Genomic DNA, 23,425 nt, shown 5'->3' on the forward strand with positions numbered 1-23,425 from the left:
AAACAAAAAAACAGACTCAACGATAGAGAACACATTGATGGCTACCAGAGGAGCGGTCGGAGGAGGGGATGTGTGCAACAGGTGAAGGGGATGAAGAGTACACTTAGTACGATAAACACTGAGTAATGTACAGGATTGTGGAAGCCCTGCATTGTACACCTGAAAGTAATACAACACTGTATGTTAACGATACTGAAAATTTTTAAAAAAGAATATAATCCCTTCTGCAAGTATTAATGATAATTCTCCTTTCTTTCAAATGTCTTTTAGTTTTTCTTGATTATTATCGAAAACTTCCAGAAAAAAATATGTCATGATAAGAGTGATTGTGGCATTCTTACAAACAGCTTTGAAAATATTTTGGGGTTAAAAAAAATAGTAAGAGTAAGCTACACTAATAAGTAGTAAAAGGAATGGAACTGTTTTTTTAATAAAGATTTTATTTATTTATTCATTAGGGACAGAGGGGGAGAGGGGGAGAGGGAGAGAGAGAGAGAGAAGCAGACTCCCAAGGAGCAGGGAGCCCGATGCGGGACTCGATCCCAGGACCCTGGGATCATGACCTGAGCCAAAGGCAGACGCTTAACCATCTGAGCCACCCAGGCGCCCAAAGGAATGGAACTGTTAAATTTCTACTTTACACTTACCTTGTTAAAAATACTGCCCCTGCTTGATACGTTGTCATTCTACTTCCAAGACAATGTTGTATTTTTTTTCCTTCGATTCTTATATCCCTTTAACAAGTTTCCCATACTCTTTTGTATGTAATAATGTGTAGTTTGATTTATTGCTGTTTATCATATGTTGCCAAAAGTTCCAGTAAAGCCCAGAGGACTCCAGACAAGGCTGCTCAGATTTAAATCCTTGCTTCATTTCTTACTAGCTTTGTGACCTAGGAAAGTCATCTGATTTCACTGTGACTCATTTCATCTGTAAAATAGTATGAGAATAAGAAGAGTTAGTATACATAAAACATTAAAAGATCTTGAAGATTTACAGGGCTATTATTTAGGACCCCATGATTATACAATCACAAAGAATTATAGAATGGGATAGAAAATTATGTGATACAAGAAAATCATTTTTATCACTTAAAACTGAAAACGTGTCTATATATTTTTTACTCTTATTCAATCAGTAGTGCTTCAATATATCTTAAAGGATTATAAACTAAAAATACATATCAAAAGTATTTATTTTAGTGAAACTTCTATGTTATCAAAAACCAGTTATAGGTCAAGAAACATTGAGAATGGTTCTGATTTACTTTTAGCAGCTCAAGTACAAGAAGAAGACTTAAAATTAATCAAGTGAGAATTTTGAGAATGAGTTTGAAAGATGTGTCCCTTTAATTTCAATAGAAGATTAACCACAAAAGAGAAAAGATGGGAAAAAATCAAGAAGTAATATCTGAGAGGTGCCATCTTAGAAGTAGTTCATCCTTTGGGACAATTTGTAAATTTGTGGAATATCCTCAAATCCAACCAAGATGACTAGAATCAGGGAAAAAAGGGATCATCAAACTTAGAAAAAGTTATAACTTAATCACTATTTGTTATCCCTCATAAAATCTTCTGCTTAGAATTTAGTCCAATGCATATCAGGCTGGGATGCGAAGAATGAGGAGCATCAATGTTCCAGTCCCTCAAAAAGCAATGGCATAATCCTCATAGTGAAAGTATTAAAGTGCCTGTTGGCTTAAATCTAAGTCTCCCATGTGTTTATCATTGAGAATCAGTGCATGAGTCTAATTAAAATATATAATTGATTTGAAAATTAGAAGAATCAAGTAAAATGTCCTACTTTATGATATTTAAGGTTAACCTAGGATAAATCATTGGGCTTGTAAAATATTATATCAACATTAAATTTTATGTAGATGTGTTAATAAGGATATGCTTTTAAAATCAGGTTTAGATAAGCCCCACACTATATTGAAATGTGTCTTGCTATTCCTAATATCAATAAGCAAAGTCTGCCAATAAGGGAGCATCCTCTTATAATGAGTCTCAGAAGTCAGTTTCTGAGAATTTAGGGCTTTAATAATATTGATGAGGGTTTGGGTGAGTTATGGATAGAATAAAAGATGTTATCTAAGAGATATGTGAGCAGCAGAGTTTTGAAAAAGGAGTGGGACTAGAAATTTTAAAAATATACATGTGCTGTCTTCCCCACTCTCCTGTAAAAAGACATTATCGACAAATGCGGTGTGATTCATGATAGAAAAAGGTTTTTAGTTAAAAGATATCTAAAATCATAACGGACATTCTAAATCCTGAAAAATGATAGAATGTAGGTAAAACAGTTGAAATTTTGGAAGGTTTGAACAACATAATTTATGAATTGTTCTAATAGATAATAGGTAAATACCTCTCTGCTCCCAAAATTTGAGTATACACATTTGTTTTCCTTTTCAAAATTTTTAAAATAAGACTATATATTTAATGTCTATGGCATGATGTTTTGATATACATTCGCATAGTGAAATGATTACTACAAACTAATTATAACATAATCATTTCCCCGTATAGTTATCATTTTCCTCCCCAGGTGATGAGGGTGTGCCTCAGTTCCTCGAGACAGGCAAGATAGAAGCCAGTCCTTCTAGTAGCACCTGGAAAAGCTGGGGTCCTAGATGTAGGGTCCAATTCCTTCTCTCCTCAAGGAGAACCTGGGAGCTGGAGTGCCCACCCACTCTGCACTGAGCTGGGGGAAAGAGCTATGGCAAATGCCTGCACTCTTGTTCAGGCCACTTGCCCTTTCCTACTGTTGTTTTGCTCTCTGTCACTCCCAGGGGACAAGCGAACCGCAGGGGGCTCATCAGCTCTCAGAGATAGGTGGGTTAGCTGGAGGCTTGGCTCTGTCGCTGGAGTAAGGGGGCAGGAGGGGTGTTGTAGGCAGTGCCCACCCGCCATATCAAATTACCAGAGGCTAGGGATTACCTGCCAGAGACAAGCCAGTTAGGAGCCAGACCTCCAGGGAAGCAGCTGGAGAAGTTGAGGCACTGGACGTGCAGTCTAACCCCTTTCAGGCAGAAGGTGGGAGATGGGCATTATTGCAGGAACGTGATAGGACCAGGCTCGCAGGAGAGCCTGCAGAGTCATTTAAAACTGTTTTGTTCACCGGAGATCTGAGGGACTAGCAAATGTCAGGCCCCAGGAATTCCCAGACACAGGCAATGGAAGCCCAGACCCTCAGGCAGCTGCAGGAAAAGTGAGGGCACCGGAAGTATAGCCCAATTCCTTCCCGGTGGAAGCGAAAAGTTTGTGTTTGTTTTCCTCAGAAGAGGGGCTGGAGGGTGGGAGGGAGGAACACTGGAAGGGCCCACAAGCCTCTCCTGTCACGTGTCAGTGGCTCCCACCGTTTACCACAGAGAAACAGCTGTGGATGGCGATGTTACTGAGTTCAAGGTCTCACCAGCCAGAAACTGGCCAAGCTCCCAGAGGACCCTGCCGGCAGACAAAGGTAGGAGAGTTAGAAACCAGACTCTCTTAACTGCAGTCGGAAGAGCCGGGAGTTTAGACGTAGTCTAGCCCCTTCCAGGGAGAAGCTGGGACTGGGTTTAATGGCAAGGGCTCGCTCTGTGCTGAGCTGTGCGGACTAGCTGCTGGAAGTGCTCTTGCAAGTGTTTAAAGTGGACTCTTCGTTCTCTGTGGTCCCAGGGAACTAATGAATGTCTGTCAGCTCCCAGAAATACGTGCATTAGGGGCCAGTTCCTCAGGTGGCAATAGTAAAGGTTGGTGCTTTGGATGCGTGGTCTAAAGTTTTCCTCGCTCCTCAGGAAAAAGGAGGGAGTTGGGGTTTCCTTCTGGATTGTATGGTGCTGTGCCAGGGATGGCGTTTAGGATGAGAGTGTGTTTCAGCTTTTCCTACTTTTTCCATTGTGTGTATTTTCTCAGCCACTGGGTGTATAGGAGATTCTCAGCCAGTTTCTGGATTTTTTTCAGAGAGCAATCCTACACGTGTAGGCGCTTATTACTTGCATCGCACTTTGGGAAGAGGAAGAATCGGGAACGTTCTATTTCACCATCTTGTTAATGTTACAACCCCCATTCTTTTCAAAGATTCATGCAACATTTACAAAAAATGATGTTTCCAGGTTGTAAAGGAACTGCCATTAAATTATAAAAATAACAACTCCGCATAGAGGAACATTCCTGATTACAACATAAGATTAGTAATTCGGTAATAAAACAGATGTTCCCAGACCTGTAGATACGGAATATAAAAATAGGTTTATGAAAAGTAAATGAGTAAAATACTTTATTAACTGCTATAGGCTAATCATGATTGAACAGCAGTATGATATATGAAGTTTAATGAAGCTAAATAAGAACTTGGAGGGAAATTTATATTCTTAAATTTGTTTTAGAAAATAAGAAATATTAGGGGCACCTGGGTGGCTCAGTTGGTTAAGTGTCAGACTCTTGGTTTCAGCCGAGGTCATGATGTCGAGTCCTGAGATCCAGCCCTGGTGGGCCTCCTCTCGGGGGAGTCTGCTTGAGATTCCTTCCCTTTCCCTCTCTCCTCCCCCTGCTCATGCTCCTGCAGTGCACTGCTCTCGCTCTCGCTCTCTCTCTCTTAAATAAATAAATAAATAAAATGTTTAAAAAGAAACAAGGAAATATTAAATTTTAATGAGCATTTTCCTAAACATGTTGGACACTTACCATTAACCCAAAGGAACTATAGAAAGGAAAGTGGTAAAAATAAAAATAATAAAATGTAAAAAAGAAATCAGATTGATCAACTATACATAGAGATAAACAATAAAACAAGAAGCTGTTTTTAAAAACTAATAAAATACCTTGGTATAAGAAAATATAAATGAATAATTAACTGATTTATAATTAAATATAAAAGCAATGTAGAAACACAAAAGCTACTTCACAAACAAGCTATTCTAAAATTTGAAATCTTGAAATTCAAAATATTAAAAAGAGTTTTAAATACAGTTAAGGAACTAAAAAATATTTAGCACATATAAAAAAGACAAAGATGATCCTTAGAGATAATACAATCCTGAGAAAAATTAATTAAGGGCATAAACTGAATGTTTATAAAAAGGAAATACAGTTAAAATTAAAAATAAAAACAGAATTACCGTATGACCTAGCAGTCTCATCTCTGGGTATATATCTGAAGGAAATGAAATCTGTATCTCAGAGATACCTGCACTCCCATGTTCATTGCCAGCATTAGTCACACTAGCCAATATATGGAAACAGTGTGTCTCTTGAGGAATGAGTGGATAAAGAAAATATAATATATGTGTATGTATGATATATATATTTGTGATGATATGGATGAACCTGGAGGGCATACTGTGTGATCTCACTTACATGTGGTATCTAAAAAAAGTTGAACTAATGGAAATAGTAGAATGGTGGTTGTCAGGGAATAGGAGGTGGGGGAAATGGCAAGATGTTGGTTAAAGGGAAAAAACTTTTGGTTATGGTGAATAAGTTTTGTACAGAATATACAATGTACAGAATGATGACTATAGTTAATAATACTGTATTGTATACTTACAATTTGCTAAAAGAGTAAATCTAAAGTGTTCTCATCACACACATACACAACAATGGTAACTGTGATGTGATGATGTGTTAATTAACTCGATTGTAGTAATCATTCCATAGTGTAAACATATATCAAATTATAATGTTATACAACTTAAATATATACTAGTTTATTTGTCAGTTATACTTCAGTAAAGCTAGGGTGAAAAGGCCCTCAAGGTGATTCTGATGTACACACTCAAGCTTGCGAACCACTGCCATGGAGATTTTAATTGACATTTATTTAAAATTATACTTCACATACTTCAGAATTTTTATTAACTACTTCATGATTCACAAATAAAAATAGTATTCAAAAACTAAAACAAAAAATACTTGTTTAAATCAAATAAATTAAATTTAATATATAACATAATTTTTGCATATGCAGATAAATATATATGTTTATAGAAATAAATGGTGATGATGATGGTAACTTTACTTTGAGCATTCTTATATACCTGGAGCTGAAGTTTAATTGAAACAAACATTATTAAAATCAATTTAGCAAAATATGTCAAGGATTATAAAAACAATTTAATAAGATTTGTACCAGTTATTCTCTTCCTAGTAATCTATTAAAAAGAAAAGAAAACAAAACATACACACCCAGAAACTCTTACAATGATTCATCTTCAGCAGAGTTTAACAAGACATTGCTTATGATAATAATAAAATTGAAATAGTCTAAGTATCCCCAAATGGAGGACTAGTTAAATAAAATTTGGTACATGGATATTATAGTGGACATTTGTGAAGTACTACCTGTCATTCATTATTTCTTGTCCCTTTCTTGCAGGACCTGGATTTTCTCCCATTTTATAATATCTATCTGATTTTTGTGGTGTGGGCCCTGATTGGCTTGATTTAAAAATATATATAAATGGACAGGAATTAATAAGGTGAGAGGCAATTGACAGACATAAGCCAGTCAGTTCCCATCATTCTCTCTGTATATATTGACTGGTTCAGGGTAAGTATGTCAAGTATTATGTTCAGCTGTAAATAACTGAGAACCCAAATAATAGCAATTTAACTAAATATCAGTTTATTTGTATCATGGAAAAAAGCCTAGAGCCAGGCAGGCTGGGACAGGGTCAGTAGCTGCATTATCCATCAACAATATTAAGTATGTTCTTTCTTTTCAGCCATTCATATCAGACAGTATCATACTTGTGTCTTCATAGTCCCAAAATGGCAGCTATACAACTAGCACTTGCCCATTCCAATCAGGAAGAAGGGAAAAGGGCAAAGGCAAAATATTCATTCCAGTGAGTTTTTCACACTTAAAGAACTTCTTTGGAGCCACCCAACAACTACCCTGTGCTACTCCTAGGTTATATGCTTAGGAAATCTGGAAAATGCTGATTTTAGTTTTTTGAGGTATTGTTGGTAAATGAGGAGAAGACTAGGTAAGGTAGGTAATTAATGATTTCTGACAAAGGTAGGTATAAAAAATGAGTTGGTCCTAACAAAGTGATGCCCTTGACTTTTCCCATGGTTTAGAGAGAAGGGTTTACATTTAAGACTTTAAATGTCTTTTTTTTTGTATGAATCAAATAATGCTTGATTAGTATACATCATCAGTGCCCTATAACATTCTTACTGTTTTCACTAAGAGTGAATAAGATATTAAAATTGACTATTCTGCGAAAATAATTTGTATTCTTACAGAAATAAGGTACATAAAATTGTCTGTTAAATGACAACCAATGCAAATTATTTTTCATTCCATAAAAATGTTTGCTTTCTATATATGGAGACAATTTATTTTAGGAAGTTAAATATGCCTTGAGTATATCTATCCTATCATTCTCTCTCTTAGGATGACACACAGTGATGGGAAGGATAAGGAAGTTGTAACAGGAGATTTGAGTTTGGGCCCAGACCCCATGTTTACTAATTAGGGGCTCTTAAGCAACTATCTGAAAATAATTGCTCCATCTATAAAATGGAAGTAACTAGAGTATACTCAGAGGACTCTTACAGGGATTAAAGGAGAAAATATTTGAGAAGAATTTAAGAAACTGTCCAGTTCTGCACACATGTTTTTGAACATTACCCTTTTATCCCTTTTTATTTTCTCTTTTATTCACTTATAAAGCACAATGTTGACTTACTCAGCTTAATTAATGTAATATCATGTAACCTCAGTTTCATACAAAGCTCTACCATAATGAAATTTTATTTCACTTACACTTTAGAAACACTCTGGTGCCATTTCCTGGGCAGAAACAAAGGGAAAAGCTAGCCCTAGGCATGGGTCTAACAGGCTGGACTCTCACCAAGCATATGGGCAGGCAGTGCTTCAGTGGAGAGATCAAAGCACAGTGGATGGCCTTTCTCTGGATGACTTCCCCAGATGCTTAAGGTTCTTGAAACAGCTGTTTCAATCCAGGCACAGCAGGTTTCCCACTCTACCCTCTGCAAATTGTGGATTCTTTGCAATATCCCCAATGGATTTTTTTTCCCTTACAAATTGGCCTATAGATTAGGCATGACAATTAGCACTAGTCTATAGACTTAGAAAAAGAAAGAAATTAGTCTGGAACTAAAAGAAAACATGCTGTGCACTAGTAAAACATATGATATAAATTAAGTCAGTAGATTATAAATGATGGAACTAGAAGGGAACTTTGAGACTCCATAGCCCATTGTCCTAATTTTACAGATGAGGAATCTGATGATACTGTATTTTGTTAGACTGCTCATGGTCACCATCTCTAAAATTGCTAAATTTGTCAGTGGGGGGGGAAGCAAAGACAATTTTGAAGATTCATTTTGTATATGGCTATATTTTGAATCTAAGCGTAACACAGCCTTATACATTTATTCAAAACACAGCAATCATTTAATCCCTGTAATCTATAAGAATACTCCCAAATTTTAAAAATACGATATTTTTCCCCTTTTATTATGTTTTAACTCAGATACAGTTTTCATTAGCATTTTAAGTGCAAGCAGTTTCTTGCTCTCTGGTCAAATCTTATTTTTAATGCAAATCCAGTATATCAAAGCAAAAAGCACTCTATTAAAAATTCATTTATTCATTCATCATTCAATCATCCAGTGAATATTTACAAAGTATCTATTACTGTTTTAGTAAAGGAGAGAGTATAGATAGTTCTTGAGAAAACCAGTGTGGAGCTACCTTGTCTAAGTTTGAGTTTTGTCTTCATTACCATCTAGCTAAGAGACAGTCAGCAAGTGACCTAACCTCTGTGACTTTAGTTTCCTCATCTGTTAACTGTTCATAATAATACTAGCTAGTTCACAGGAGTTTATGAGGATTAAACGATGCAATCTATGCATAGTTTTAGCATACTCCCTGGCAATTATTAATCACCAAATAAATGTTCATTACACATGACATTAGAAACTCCTTATCTAGTGAGAAATACAGAAAATTATACCACTACTCACAATATGATAAACTATGGTCTGAGAAAGATAAGCACGTTTATATGTCCTGTAAAATATGTCTCTGTTCCTATGGTACTACATAGATGCAGCACCAAATCTATGGTTGGAAGATAAGGCCACTGTTCCCTGAGAAGTTAATGCTTGAGTTGCTTTTTATAGATTTTTTTTTTCAGTTATTTGACAGCGACTTAGGAGAAACATAATATGAAGAGTGAATATTCCAGGTAGAGGAATGCATTTAGGTTTTAGAATGATTGCTTTGCCAACGATATTTAAGGTGGCTTGAACTTATCTTGAAGATAGGTGTTATGAAGGTAGACTATTGTGGTACTGCTGCTGAGGAATGACGTATGAAGAGTATGAGAGAGAAGACATATTTGAGAAACATTTAGAAGATGGAATTAGCTAGACTTAGTTGCTGATTATATGTGGAAGGTGGGGGGAGAGGAAGGAATTGTGTAAACTTCTTGCAGTTCTTTCCTTTAAAAAAGTAGTTATGGAGTTAAGTCCATTTACTGCAATAAGGAAGACCAGGCCTGATGAAATGATGAGGCCATGAGTCTGCCTGTGTTTTCCATGAGCAAAACTTTCCAAATAACGTATAATTCATGAAAGAAAAAGATAGTAAATCTGGATATGAAGATAAAGATATCTTCACTGTAAAGTGGCTAAAAGTCATATTCATGGATGGAATAATTTATTTAGAAGAGAAAAGAATGCTTTGGTTAAGCCTAAGATTAAAAGACTTGGACTGGGAGTAGTGAGGAGATAAATCAATCACTAAAGCTGTCAGGTACATTTGAGATGAGTTAAGGTAAAGGAAAGAAGAAGTATATTGAGGTACCTAACATTTAATAAATGCACACTATAACCTGAGCCATTTACATGTTAAAATATTTAATTCTCAAAAGAGCCTGTGATACAGTCATCACTATTTCAATACTGAGAAGACTGAGGCTCTGCTGGCACAATTTTTCAAAATCACACAATTCGTATATAGCAGGGCTAGGTAACACAAAAGCCAACTCGACATCAAAGCCTTCATGTTTCAGTACCTCATTTCATAACCAAAAAAGCAAGATGAAATAAAACAAAGAGTAATATCAGACAAGCCAAAAAAGGAGAAAATTCCATGAACGTAGATGTAGAGAAAATAGAATATTTTTGAAGATGTTGCAAGTGAAAAGAGTAATACTATTTATTTGGATTGATGTTGTTATTACTATTTTGAAGATGGGAGAAATTTGAAAATACACACACACATACACATGGTTATAGCATCCATATTTTTTTAATGATGCAACTTTGGAATAACTTTTCATTGTATGAATGATTGAGGCATAAATTTATATGTGTATGGTGAGTTGAAAAAAATATATAATAACCAGAATTTATTTCAGTAACATTTTATTTCAGGAATATCATCGTATTTGATGGGAAGACATTTTCTGATTATCCAGATTAGAGTGAAAGCTAGAACTTAGAGGGGATGGGGGAGCAGACTCTGGCCGTGACTGTATTTCAAAGCCTAGAGTTTCTTGTTTGTGAGAAATAAAAGGATGGGAAGAGCAAGAGGAAAAGAAAAGGAAAAGCCCACTGAGATAGATGACAAGAAAATTGTGCAGTGTGTTATATGAATCCCTCCAAGGGGACATTGTTGTATTCTGTACAAGTGCAGAGAGCACCAAATATTTTGACTTCAGTGGATTTCTTCTTTTATTGACTGTTAAATGGGCAAAATTAACTCTAGGAATTCAGATGTTAACCTCCTATAGGTTCTTTGTGAGAATTCCTTCCCTTTGACATCATTTTGGTTGATTTTAATTTTTAATTTTTCCCTTTGGCTATGTCTTTCAATAATTTCAATATGTTGAACTTAGGTATAGATTGCAGTTAATTTAACCTGCTAAGGATTCTTTTGGAATTTTTTTCTTTAAATATGGGTATGATGTCTTTTGCTTATTTTGGAAAATCTTCAGCCATTATCTCTTATATACTTTCTCTACCTAAATTTCCCACTTGTAGGACTCTATTAAATGTTTGATATTCTTATTGCTTGATTTTATCTTATCCTTTCTTCCAAAATTTAATCTCTGTGCTTTATTCACAGTACTAAACTGATCTTCCAGTTTACTACTTCTCTTTGCAGCTATTCTGTTTAATCTATACATTGAATTCATCTTTATAGTATTTTTCATTTCTATGAATTGTATTTCATTGTTGTGTAAATCTGTATAATTTTTAAAGTCTTTTGTTGTTTTTGTTTGAAAATTTCAAACATATGTAATCTTAGTCCGTTAGAATGGTGATCTACCATGGGCCCTTAAAATTCTCGCTGGGCATTTCAAAAAATGAAGTCTCTCAATGTTCTTTATTTCAGCCATTTCTTGAGCTTGAACCATTTTTTTTGTATTTGCAGTGAGCAACCATGAAGGATAAGAGAATATCTCTTTTTGGACTAAAATCAGACATCCTTTTATTTACTGTAAAAGTGGTGAATCTAGTAAGCTCTCAATTAACACAACCCACTGTGTATGCAGGCATCCACCAGAGGCACTGTGCCACCATCCTGGACATGGGGAAGCAGTGTGAACAACATGCTGATGATGTTCTAGTTACTGCTTTGTCCTAAATAATGAAATCCATTTTCCTCTGACCCAGTAATCTAGTGTCTTCTTCTAATAATCTACAAATGGTAATAGGCTAGTTTTTTATGTTGTCTATGTATAACCAATACCCACTGAAACAAATAGAATACATAATACATATTTGACTAATCTTGAAACAAAGTGCCTGTTAAATATGTATTTTATGTTCCCCTTGAACAAAAGTGCTTAAGAAAAATACTGTCTCGAGGCAAGTAAATAACAAAGTTATATAATTAAATATAATTTAATTATTTTATTCAAAATCATTCTGTCTCAGTTAATATCAATTATTTTTCCAAAACTATGTATGGAATTGCTCTGCAGTGTACAAATCTTTCGCAGTGAATATTTTTTTCTACTTTTGTCTGAAAGTTTAGTTTGTCTTAGAGCTGGTATAAGATAGAGTTAACTGCAATGAAGTGATTATGAATACTCTATGTAGACAGATTAGATTAAAATATTTTGCTATCTCATAGAAAAGATAAGTAAATGAAAGCTGTACTTATATATGCATACTTTCTAGAGAAGGTGGTTTATTTAGAAGTAAAATAAGTTGAATCTGATCACCTATTGGAACACAGTAAGATAAAGCCATTTTAAAGAGCCCAATGAGTATTTCCATACAAATTTATTAAAATTCATATTTAATAAATATGAATAATGAATTTATAATAAATAATAAAATTCACATTTCTATAATGTATGGGCCCTGATAATGAGTAAATTGGGTTAAGTGAAAAAACCTAAAGAAAGCCCTAGTTGTAATTTTTTACAATTTTAAAATATAATTTTAATATCAATTTTATAATTTAACTCTAAGAAAAAAAATCAGATACATAGAATTTGGAAAAGAAGTTGTTTTTAGTCAATTATGGTCACCTTGCTTTTTATAGGAACTTGTCAACTTCAATTTTCTCATTGTAAATTCCTTTATAGCAAGCATAGGTCTTAGCAAACAAATAATAAATGATATTTTTGAAAGAAAATAATTCTGTTTTTGTGCGTAGTCTGGAACAAGCAGCTTCACATTACCCCCTGACATAGGTGTATATGCCTTTAAAATGAATGCACCAAAGTGATTTGCACTGAATTTTTTTATCGTTTGATACTATACCCGGTGCTTTATAAGGTCGAAAAGCCTCAAAGCTTTGGTTTGAATGGTGCCAAACATAAAGTAGAAAGCACTAAGTTTGATCTGAAACCCACAAAATCAAAAGATTGCTTTAGCCAAAATCCAACATTTTACTGTCTGTAGATTGCAATGGGAATTAAAGTATTACTTTTATTCCTTTCATCCAACATTCTGAAGGACATTTGGGAACTTGATTTATGGCTTTGAGGAAGTGAGTCTGGGGGTTAACAAGCAAAGAATTTAAACATCCAATTGCATATATTCGTTCAAAAACATACCATTGGTACCTCCTGTACTTTCTTTTTTTTTTTTAAAGATTTTATTTATTTATTAGAGAGAGAGAATGAGAGATAGAGAGCATGAGAGGGAAGAGGGTCAGAGGGAGAAGCAGACTCCCCGCCGAGCAGGGATGCCGATGTGGGACTCGATCCCGGGACTCCAGGATCATGACCTGAGCCGAAGGCAGTCGCTTAACCAACTGAGCCACCCAGGCGCCCCCTCCTGTACTTTCATTAAGTGGTGTGTCTAGATTATATGGCCAAAGGAGGAGAATACTTCCAGTCTAGTTTTTCATTGATGTGGATGTAGCAGAATTTCTTTATGATCTATCATTCATGTATCCCACAAATTTTTATTATCTAAAGTGGGAGTTGAAGTTATAATTCATATAACTCCAAAATTGCGGTCAAGCATTTAAAATGCCCATACTTAAGATGGAGATGATGTATAAATAGATATACCAAGTCTTTCCTATAGGAGGCCAAATTATTTTGAAAATGTGGGATGGAAGACAGAATTCATTGTGTAAACCAGGCAGCTCAGAAATAATTTCACAGTTGAGCCTGGAACAGTGAGCCTATACTTTGACTTATTAAACTCCCATGCCAACATATGTTAATTGTTGAAAAATGGTTTTGGGAATATCTCTTGGAAATATCTCAAGAAATGCCTTGCCATTCTGACCCAAGATATTAGAAACATTCTCTAATATCCATTGACACTTTTTTTTTTCTATTTTCTTCATCCTTTTCTTTTTCCGCCTTCAGTCAGTTTAAATTGATTTTTTCTCTCCAAAGTTAAAAAAAAAAAATAGTAGGAATAGAGCTGGTAAAAAGCAAAGACATTGTCCTGGGGGAAGAAGTATACAAGATAGAGTCAGAACTAAGGATCCAGACTGTAGCTTTATAAGATGCCATCAGAAATCAGCCTGAATCACATAGGTGCATCCATGTGGTACCAGATATGTCAGTGCCCTAAGTTAATAGCGTGAGTATAATTGGGTGAGGGATATACATTCAAATTGCCAGAAGTTGAATCTCAGTACATAGTTAAGTGCCTGTGTCTGATACTTTGAATAGAAATTTTTCAAACTTCCTCGCAACTACAGTGAATATAAGGAAATCCTTTACTTTTCTCTATTTTGCAACAAAAATTTGCATTGAGTTGCTTGCAGTGTGAATTAATGCTAAGTATTCAATATGAAAAGCAGTGTGACATTCATTTTTAAATTTCATGCTTCGTGTCACTTCACCTCTCTCCTTACTAAATTATATTTGGTCATACTTTAACCGCACAGGATGATGCAGCAATGTTATATGTGGAAGAGGGGCAGGTAGGTAGAAAAGTGCAGGAGTGTAGTGCAAAAAAATTAAAATTTTGTTTACAGCTCTCCAGGAAAAAAATATAAAGCTGTGGCCCACAGGCCAAAATATTTTGAAAGATACTGAGACTGATTCTTGTAATCCTATATATATTTATATTTACACTGAAGGTTAATTCATTCATTTTAATTCATTCACATGTAGTCGTTAAAATACCTTATATGTTTTGTTGTAATCATGTTATTTATGAGATTTACGTATTAAAGGTTTAGAATTTTTTACGTTATCACTACTTTGTGCAATGGAAAAAAAAGTTATATTCTGAGAGATCTGAAAGAGATAAGGAAAACACTCTGCAAGATCGTAAAGAGAAAAGTAGAAGTTAATTGGTAGCTTGTATTGAATCCTTAAATAACACCGATTCAATAATTAACTCAATACCTGCTATGAATAAGACACTCCTTAACACCCTGCAATGTAAGTATTGTAATCTTCATTTTATAGATAAGAAAACTGAGTCTCGGAGAGAAGCCTTTGTTTTAAGGTTACACTAGTAGTACATCAAAATCTGGGATTTTTGTCCAAATATACCTGTCTTGGAGGCTCATACCTTTTACTATATATCCCACACTTTCCCTGCTATAACTGTTTCTTACTTTTAAAAAGTTTAAGGATTAATATAAATGGCAGAGATATAAAGAGCTAAGTGTAATAAAATTAGGATGAAGTAAGAACTAAACAAGATGTGATACTCTTGCTGTACTGATGAGAAAATGATTAAAAATATTAGTGTGGTCAGATAAGATTTGCTGGAGGAAAAAGTTCTTATTTAATCAAAGTTCTTTAACAAAAAACAGTAGATATGCAATTAAGTATAGTATACACACAGTTATGTTTTAAGTGTAGACACATAAATAATCACAGACTACATAAAAAGTCTGTTTTCTGTAGTCATTAGGACCACAATCTATAGGTTACATCTGCTTTGACTCAAAATCCAACTTTTGCTACTTCCCTACTGCATGGTATTACAAAGCCAGTTTCCTCATCTGTAAAGTAGGCTGTATAGTACCAACTTGTTTTTATGAGGCTTAAATGTGATAATCCATGTAAAGCTAACACAGTGCCTTGAAAATAACTAAAGAATCCCATAAATAGTTATACACTGATCACTCGTGATAGGCATATGGTATGGAATTTACAAGCAGAGTTTGGGAGAAGAGATGAAAAAGATATCCAGGCTGAGTGAATAGTGTTGCAAGTACATAGAGTCCTGAATGAAGCAATTTGCTGGGGATGATGGTTGGTATGGCCAGAATGCTAAGTGCAAGGTCATGGGAAGGGGCAGGAGATGATACTAAAATTCATTTTAGTTTTTTTGGACGATGCATGTCTTTCTTTTGTGAATAGTTTTATTATATTATTCTTATAAAGTTTTAGTATACATTTAATACCAATCTCCAACAAAGCACTGATTGCCCTGACCAGAGCACAGCCTAGGTATTTTATACCAGGAGTTGTGAAACTGACCAAGAAGGAGCTGTGGGCTAGAGAATCAGAGGAAGACAAGTTAAATCTCTTTGGGGTAGCAAAGATGGTTTACTTGGAAGACATCAAGAAAAAAATAAATAAAAATAAAACTCTCAAGAGTGAACAAAAAGGCACAGTAGACACTAAATCTGGACATGTTAATTAGAATTACTTCTCTATAAGTAATAGAAATCTACTCTGAGTAATTCAAACCAGAAGGGGATCATTGGTAAGCATTTAGCAAGACTCTCAAAAATAATGAAAAGATATAGAAGAACCTTAAATGCATATTATTAGTGAAAAAAAAGCCAATTTGAAAAGGCTGCATACTATATGTTTCCAACTTTATGGCATTCTGGAAGAGACAAAGTTATGAGACAGGAAAAACAGCAGCAGCTTCTAGGGGATGAGGGAGAAAGATGACTATGTAGAACACATAGTACTTTTAGGGCAACGAGTATATGCTGTATGATGCTGAAATGATACATCATTATACATTTGTCCAAACTCAATAGAATGCACAAACCCAAGAGTGAATGGTAATCTAATTACCATGTGTCAATGTAAGTTCATCAGTTCTAACAAATGTACCACTCTGGTGGAGGATGTAGAGAATTGGGAAGACTATACATGTGTTGGAGTAGGGGACATATGAGTAATCTCTGTACCTTCCTCTCAATATTGCTGTGAACCTAAAACTTCTCTAAAAAAACTGTCTACATTTTTTAAAAGTTATTTTAAAAAATCTGGACATACTTTAAGTATATTTCTGAATTTCTAAAAATCAAATTGCAGTACCATCAACAATGTGGACAAACTCTAACCTCAAAACAAACACAAATTGGCAGGTACTGTAAGCAAACAAAAGCCCAGTGTAATCCAATGTAAAATAGATTCTCCACTCATTGTAAAGTTTGTGTGTATATTTTAATCCAAAATAGGCACTACTCTTTTTGAGCCTGTTCTGATATATTAGGTATAGAAATAGCAGTAACTGACTTCCTTTTACCAGCTGCAGTGGACATACTCTCACTTTGAGGGTATGGTGAGTTCCAGGAGATTTAACCAATAAATCTATACAGAAAATTGTGGTGAAAACTTTTTGCTGTAATAGTCTATAATCAAAGAACTTGGAGAGAAGATAGTTTTAAAAAGATTCATGGAAACTGAATTTTATTTAATATCTGCTAAATGCCAGCCACAACCACCATACCTGCATATAAAGGCTAAAACTATGATTCTACTTTTTCTTTCCTCACTGCAACCCTCTTAAATAAGCATTGTTATCTTTATTGTACAGATTAAAAAAAAAAACAAAACTTCATTGAAGCTAAAGAATGTTTACAATTTCCTGCATTTTGTGGTGGTAGAACTATGATTTTACTCTGTATCTTGTGGCCTTTTACATATAGCAATATTAAAAGAACATTAATCTATAAACTTTCTAGAAGACTGTATAACATAGATCTCATAGCAAAAGTCAACTTTATTCTAGTTCTGTCTTCTCAGATAAATATTGAAAAGGTGAAAAGTCATATAAGGCCAATTGACAATCTAAAATTGATATGGTCTTTCTTGATATGGTCTTTCTTGTCTCTGGAGGCTTTGGTTAAGGGTACCTGAAGAAAAAGAATGTCTTTAGATATCGCCTGATTCAGTGGCAAAAGTGGTAAGCCTTACTAGTCAACTCTAACATATCGATAATAATCCATGTCATCTCTTCACTTGAACCATTACTTGAGCATCCTAGGAACAGTGTTGGTTGAAATAGTATTCCACAAATAGCCCAGAAAAAAAACCAAAATGATAACCTCACAAATGAAATCCTATGGGAACTGTATAGCTCAAATTAATGAATTCTAAAGGCATTTAATTCTTTAAGCATTTTCTCTACCAAATAATTTTTTATATCTAGTTTTAATAGTAAAGCTAATCTAAATTGTTTATTTAGTAAACTTGAGAAAACACTGCAAAAAAATTCTAATAAAAAACAAAAGTTTAGGGCGCCTGGGTGGCTCAGTTGGTTAAGCGACTGCCTTCGGCTCAGGTCATGATCCTGGAGTCCCAGGATCGAGTCCCACATCGGGCTCCCTGCTCAGCAGGGAGTCTGCTTCTCCCTCTGACCCTCTTCCCTCTTGTGCTATCTCTCATTCTCTCTCTCTCAAATAAATAAAATCTTTAAAAAAATAAAATAAAATAAAAAAATAAATAAAAAACAAAAGTTTAATCTCAGGCATATGATGAAAAAGCAGCTGTGGTCTGAGGAAAAGAATATTTAGATAAGGCTTAGAGGTCTTGGGTTTGAATTCCCATTTATCCATTTACCAGCTGATTTTCACAGATAAATTATTTGGCCTTTTTGAACTTTGTTTCCCTCTGTGCAAATGTAGATGATAAAACATTCCTTAAATGAAGCTTTTTGAAGTTTGCAACCCAATAGGATTTTTGTACATTTAGGTATATTTTTAGAGGTTGTATATTTCTTAAAATTTTACACAAATGTCTTAAAAGTATCAGAACACCTCCTAACAGTTTAAAAATTACCAAATTAGACTGTTTCAAAATAATTATAAAAAATTGACCTTAAAGGACTAGACTATAGTTTAGTGAACAATTGATTGTTAAATGTGAATCTGAACTCAGGACATTAGAATAAATTATTGCATTTCAGATATTGTGCATATTCAAATAATCAGGTGTCCTGAAGCCATGCATTTCTCTACTTCACTTTCTTGTTTCTGTTTGTATAACTATTGTATTGTGTAACTGAGGGCAAGGTGATGTTTATCTGTATAGCCTGGCACAGAGTTGGTTGTTGATAAATGTTTATCGGAATAAACAGGAAAAAAGCAAACTGTTACCTACATTAATATGTATAATTAACACAAATACTAAATAATTAACACAATTAACTTATATGCAATGCTAACAAATTTGGCAGTTAATGAAAAGAAATGTACAAAAAACTTGCTAAAAATGAAATTTAAAATTATAAAAACTCAGAGCATTACTGTCATGCACTTTGCAAATGCCTCACAAACACTTAAGGCACAGCTGGTGAAGAGCACCAGACTCTCTGGAAATATTTATGTAACTTATAATTTCTCAAAATGATGTCTTGCAAAACAACAGGTTGGGACTCTGTGTGAAAGTTATTTTTTTCTTTAATAAACAAATAAATAAGAAAATTTGGGTTAAACAAGACAAAACTATGTCTTAAATGCAGGACTGCTGAATACTTCATGTTAAAATGTCATGTGACTATCAAAACAACAGAATAGCCTTTCCTCAATATTTTTATTTTTTATGGGACTTTTCATCGTTAACATAGTGGGCTTTGTGTTTGTTGTTTGGGGAGGAACCTATTATTATTTCTCACAGCTAGAAAACACATGGAATGTAATTTGTACACTATCTAAAGAAATTATATAGAGTTGTCCTTTGTCACCCTGTCATGAGGAAACACTTGTAGCTAATGTATGGTCTAAAGGGAGATCTGTAAAAAGTATTGTAAATATTTTTTAAACTTTTTTTTTTTTTATAAATTATATACTTGCTGCCCAGAATATGGCAGATATAGTTCTAAGTATTGAGTATACACATATCTGTTAATCCCTCTGGTGCTTTTATTTTTTTATTTTTATTTTTTTAAGGATTTTATTTATTTACTTGAGAGAGAGGGCACATGAGAGGGGGGAGGGTCAGAGGGAGAAACAGACTCCCTGCTGAGCAGGGAGCCCGATGCAGGACTCGATCCCTGGACTCCAGGATCATGACCTGAGTTGAAGACAGTCACTTAACCAACTAAGCCACCCAGGCGCCCCCTCTGGTGCTTTTAAAGCTTGCTTACTAGACTGTACTACATAAGGAAAAAAGAAATAATGAGCGTGAGAAGTGTTAAGAGTAGAACAGGCACAAAGCACTAACGAAGGCAGTGATAAACCATGTCAGAAGAGAGGAGCTTGAGGAATTCTGGAGTCAGTGGAATCCTACTTGGTCAAACAGTGAGCCTTCCTATTCTAGGAAAATTGCAAGGGCTTAACTTTGTTTTGAGGTTGATGTTGTTACTGATTATTGAGCGTTTTGGTTCCTTGAGTCTCTGTGATAATGATCAGAAAGAGTTACTTAAATTGCTTTGATTCACAGGTAATTAAATGACTCTCTACCTCACTGTGTGCTATGAAAGATTACACAATTTATCTTGTCTAATAAGGCAGAAAAATAGTAGTGATATGCTATTACAGTGTTTTATTTTTGAGCACATAAATTAGTGCTAGAAAAAGACATGAAAGAAAAATATTTGAATGTGTAATATCTGCTTTTAAAGCAGTTTTGTTGAATGTTAATTCATCATGCTTTTCTCCACATTGCTCTATGGGTACTAGTTATGTGACTAGCCATGGATATATACATTGTTTATAGCAAATGAAATGGTGAGTTTGAGCTACTGTTTTTCCCTTGAGAAATAATATAGCTAAAGATTTTAGCCATTTCAGAAATCAGTGTTTTGCCTTAGTAATAATACTATGTTTTTCAACACTGGGAAAGTGAAGGTTTGACAGTCTTTGTATCAACATAACTGAAAGGCCCATTGCCTGAATAAAGTTATCTATTTTGCCATTGTCCTTCAAAAATTGTGCTTTGTAAAGTTGTTTATTATATTTCAGTAAAAATACATTTTAGATGGATACAGATTCTGGTATCTAAACTCTAATAATTAAAGAGTATATATTCTAAATGTGGAAAATTTTTGAATATTTCTTTCACAGTAACTACCATAAACTTACTAATGGAAGAATCTTCTTACAGTTGTAGTTATTGATATCCAGTGTAGGTTGGTATCATGCTATGTAGACATAGTTATTTATAAAGTAAGTCACAAAGTGCTCACCTTAGGCTCACATTTAGGCAAGATTTTTTTTTTAATTTTTTATTGTTATGTTAATCACCATACATTACATCATTAGTTTTTGATGTAGTGTTCCATGATTCATTGTCCGTGCACAACACCCATTGCTCCACGCAGAATGTGCCCTCCACAATACCCATCACCAGGCTAACATATCCCCCCACCCCCTCCCCTCCAGAACCCTCCGTTTGTTTTTCAGAGTCCATCGTCTCTCATGGTTCATCTCCCCCTCGGACTTACTCCCCTTCATTCTTCACCTCCTGCTATCTTCTTCTTTTTTATGTTGTCTTAACATACATTGGATTATTTGATTCAGAAGTACAGATCTGTGATTCAACAGTCTTGCACAATTCACAGCGCTCACCATAGCACATACACTTCCCAATGTCTACACCCAGCCACCCCAACCTTCCCCCTCCCCACCACTCCAGCAACACTCAGTTTGTTTCCTGAGATTAAGAATTCCTCATATCAGTGAGGTCATATGATACATGTCTTTCTCTGATTGACTTATTTCACTCAGCATAACACCCTCCAGTTCCATCCACGTTGTTGCAAATGGCAAGATCTCATTCCTTTTTATGGCTGCATAATATTCCATTGTGTATATATACCACATCTTCTTTATCCATTCAACTGTCGATGGACATCTTGGCTCTTTCCACAGTTTGGCTATTGTGGACATTGCTGCTATAAACATTGGGGTGCACGTACCCCTTCGGATCCCTACATTTGTAACTTTGGGGTAAATACCCAGTAGTGCAATTGCTGGATCGGATGGTAGCTCTAATTTCAACTGAGAAACCTCCATACTGTTTTCCAGAGGGGTTGCACCAGCTTGCATTCCCACCAAAAGTGTAGGAGGGTTCTCTTTTGTCTGCATCCCCGCCAACATCTGTCATTTCCTGACTTGTTAATATTAGCCATTCTGACTATCTCATTGAGGTTTTGATTTGGATTTCCCCGATGCCAAGCGATGTTGAGCACATTTTCACGTGTCTGTTGGCCATTTGGATGTCTTCTTTGGAAAAATGTCTGTTCATGTCTTCTGCCCATTTCTTGATTGGATTATTTGTTCTTTGGGTGTTGAGTTTGATAAGTTCTTTATAGATTTTGGATACTAGCCCTTTATCTGATATGTCATTTGCAAATATTGTCTCCCATTCTGTCGGTTGTCTTTTGGTTTTGTGGACTGTTTCTTTTGCTGTGCAAAAGCTTTTTATCTTGATGAAATCCCAATAGTTCATTTTTGCCCTTGCTTCCCTTGCCTTTGGTGATGTTTCTAGGAAGAAGTTGCTGCGGCTGAGGTCGAAGAGGTTGCTACCTGTGTTCTCCTTTAAGATTTTGATGGACTCCTGTTTCACATGTAGGTCTTTCAACCATTTGGAGTCTATTTTTGTGTGTGGTGTAAGGAAATGGTCCAGTTTCATTCTTCTGCATGTGGCTGTCCAATTTTCCCAACACCATTTGTTGAAGAGACTGTCTTTTTTTCCACTGGACATCCTTTCCTGCTTTGTCAAAGATGAGTTGACCATAGAGTTGAGGGTCCATTTCTGGGCTCTCTATTCTGTTCCATTGATCTATGTGTCTGTTTTTATGCCAGTACCATACTGTCTTGCTGATGACAGCTTTGTAATAGAGCTGGAAGTCTGGAATTGTGATGCCGCCAGCTTTACTTTTCTTTTTCAATATTCCTCTGACTATTCGGGGTCTCTTCTGGTTCCATACAAATTTCAGGATTATTTGTTCCATTTCCTTGAAAAAACTGGATGGTATTTTGATGGGGATTGCATTGAATGTGTAGATTGCTCTAGGTAGCAGTGACATCTTCACAATGTTTGTTCTTCCAATCCGTGAGCATGGAAAGTTTTTCCATTTCTTTGTGTCTTCTTCAATTTCTTTCATGAGTATTTTATAGTTTTCTGAGTACAGATCCTTTGCCTCTTTGGTTAAATTTATTCCTAGGTATCTTATGGTTTTGGGTGCAATTGTAAATGGGGTCAACTCCTTGATTTTTCTCTCTTCTGTCTTGTTGTTGGTGTATAGGAATGGCACTGATTTCTGTGCATTGATTTTATATCCTGCTACTTTACTGAATTCCTTTTTTTAAATTATTTTTTAAGATTTTTTATTTATTTATTTGAGAGAGAGAATGAGATAGAGAGAGAGCATGAGAAGGGGAAGGGTCCGAGGGAGAAGCAGACTCCCTGCCGAGCAGGGAGTCTGATGCGGGACTCGATCCTGGGACTCCAGGATCATGACCTGAGCCCAAGGCAGTCGCTTAACCAACTGAGCCACTCAGGCGCCCCTACTTTACTGAATTCCTGTATGAGTTCTAGCAGTTTTGGGGTGGAGTCTTTTGCGTTTTCTTTTTTTTTTTAAGATTTTATTTATTTATTTGAGAGGGAGAGAGAGAATGAGAGATAGAGAGCACGAGAGGGACGAGGGTGAGAGGGAGAGGCAGACTCCCCGCCGAGCAGGGAGCCCGATGCAGGACTCGATCCGGGGACTCCAGGATCATGACCTGAGCGAAGGCAGTCGCTTAACCAACTGAGCCACCCAGGCGCCCCTCTTTTGCGTTTTCCACATACAATATCATATCATCTGCAAAGAGTGAGAGG

Source organism: Eumetopias jubatus, unplaced genomic scaffold, assembly GCF_037043125.1.
Source record: "Eumetopias jubatus isolate StellerSeaLion01/CBP00866 unplaced genomic scaffold, mEumJub1_p1.0 scaffold_6, whole genome shotgun sequence".
Lineage (NCBI taxonomy): Eukaryota > Metazoa > Chordata > Mammalia > Carnivora > Otariidae > Eumetopias > Eumetopias jubatus.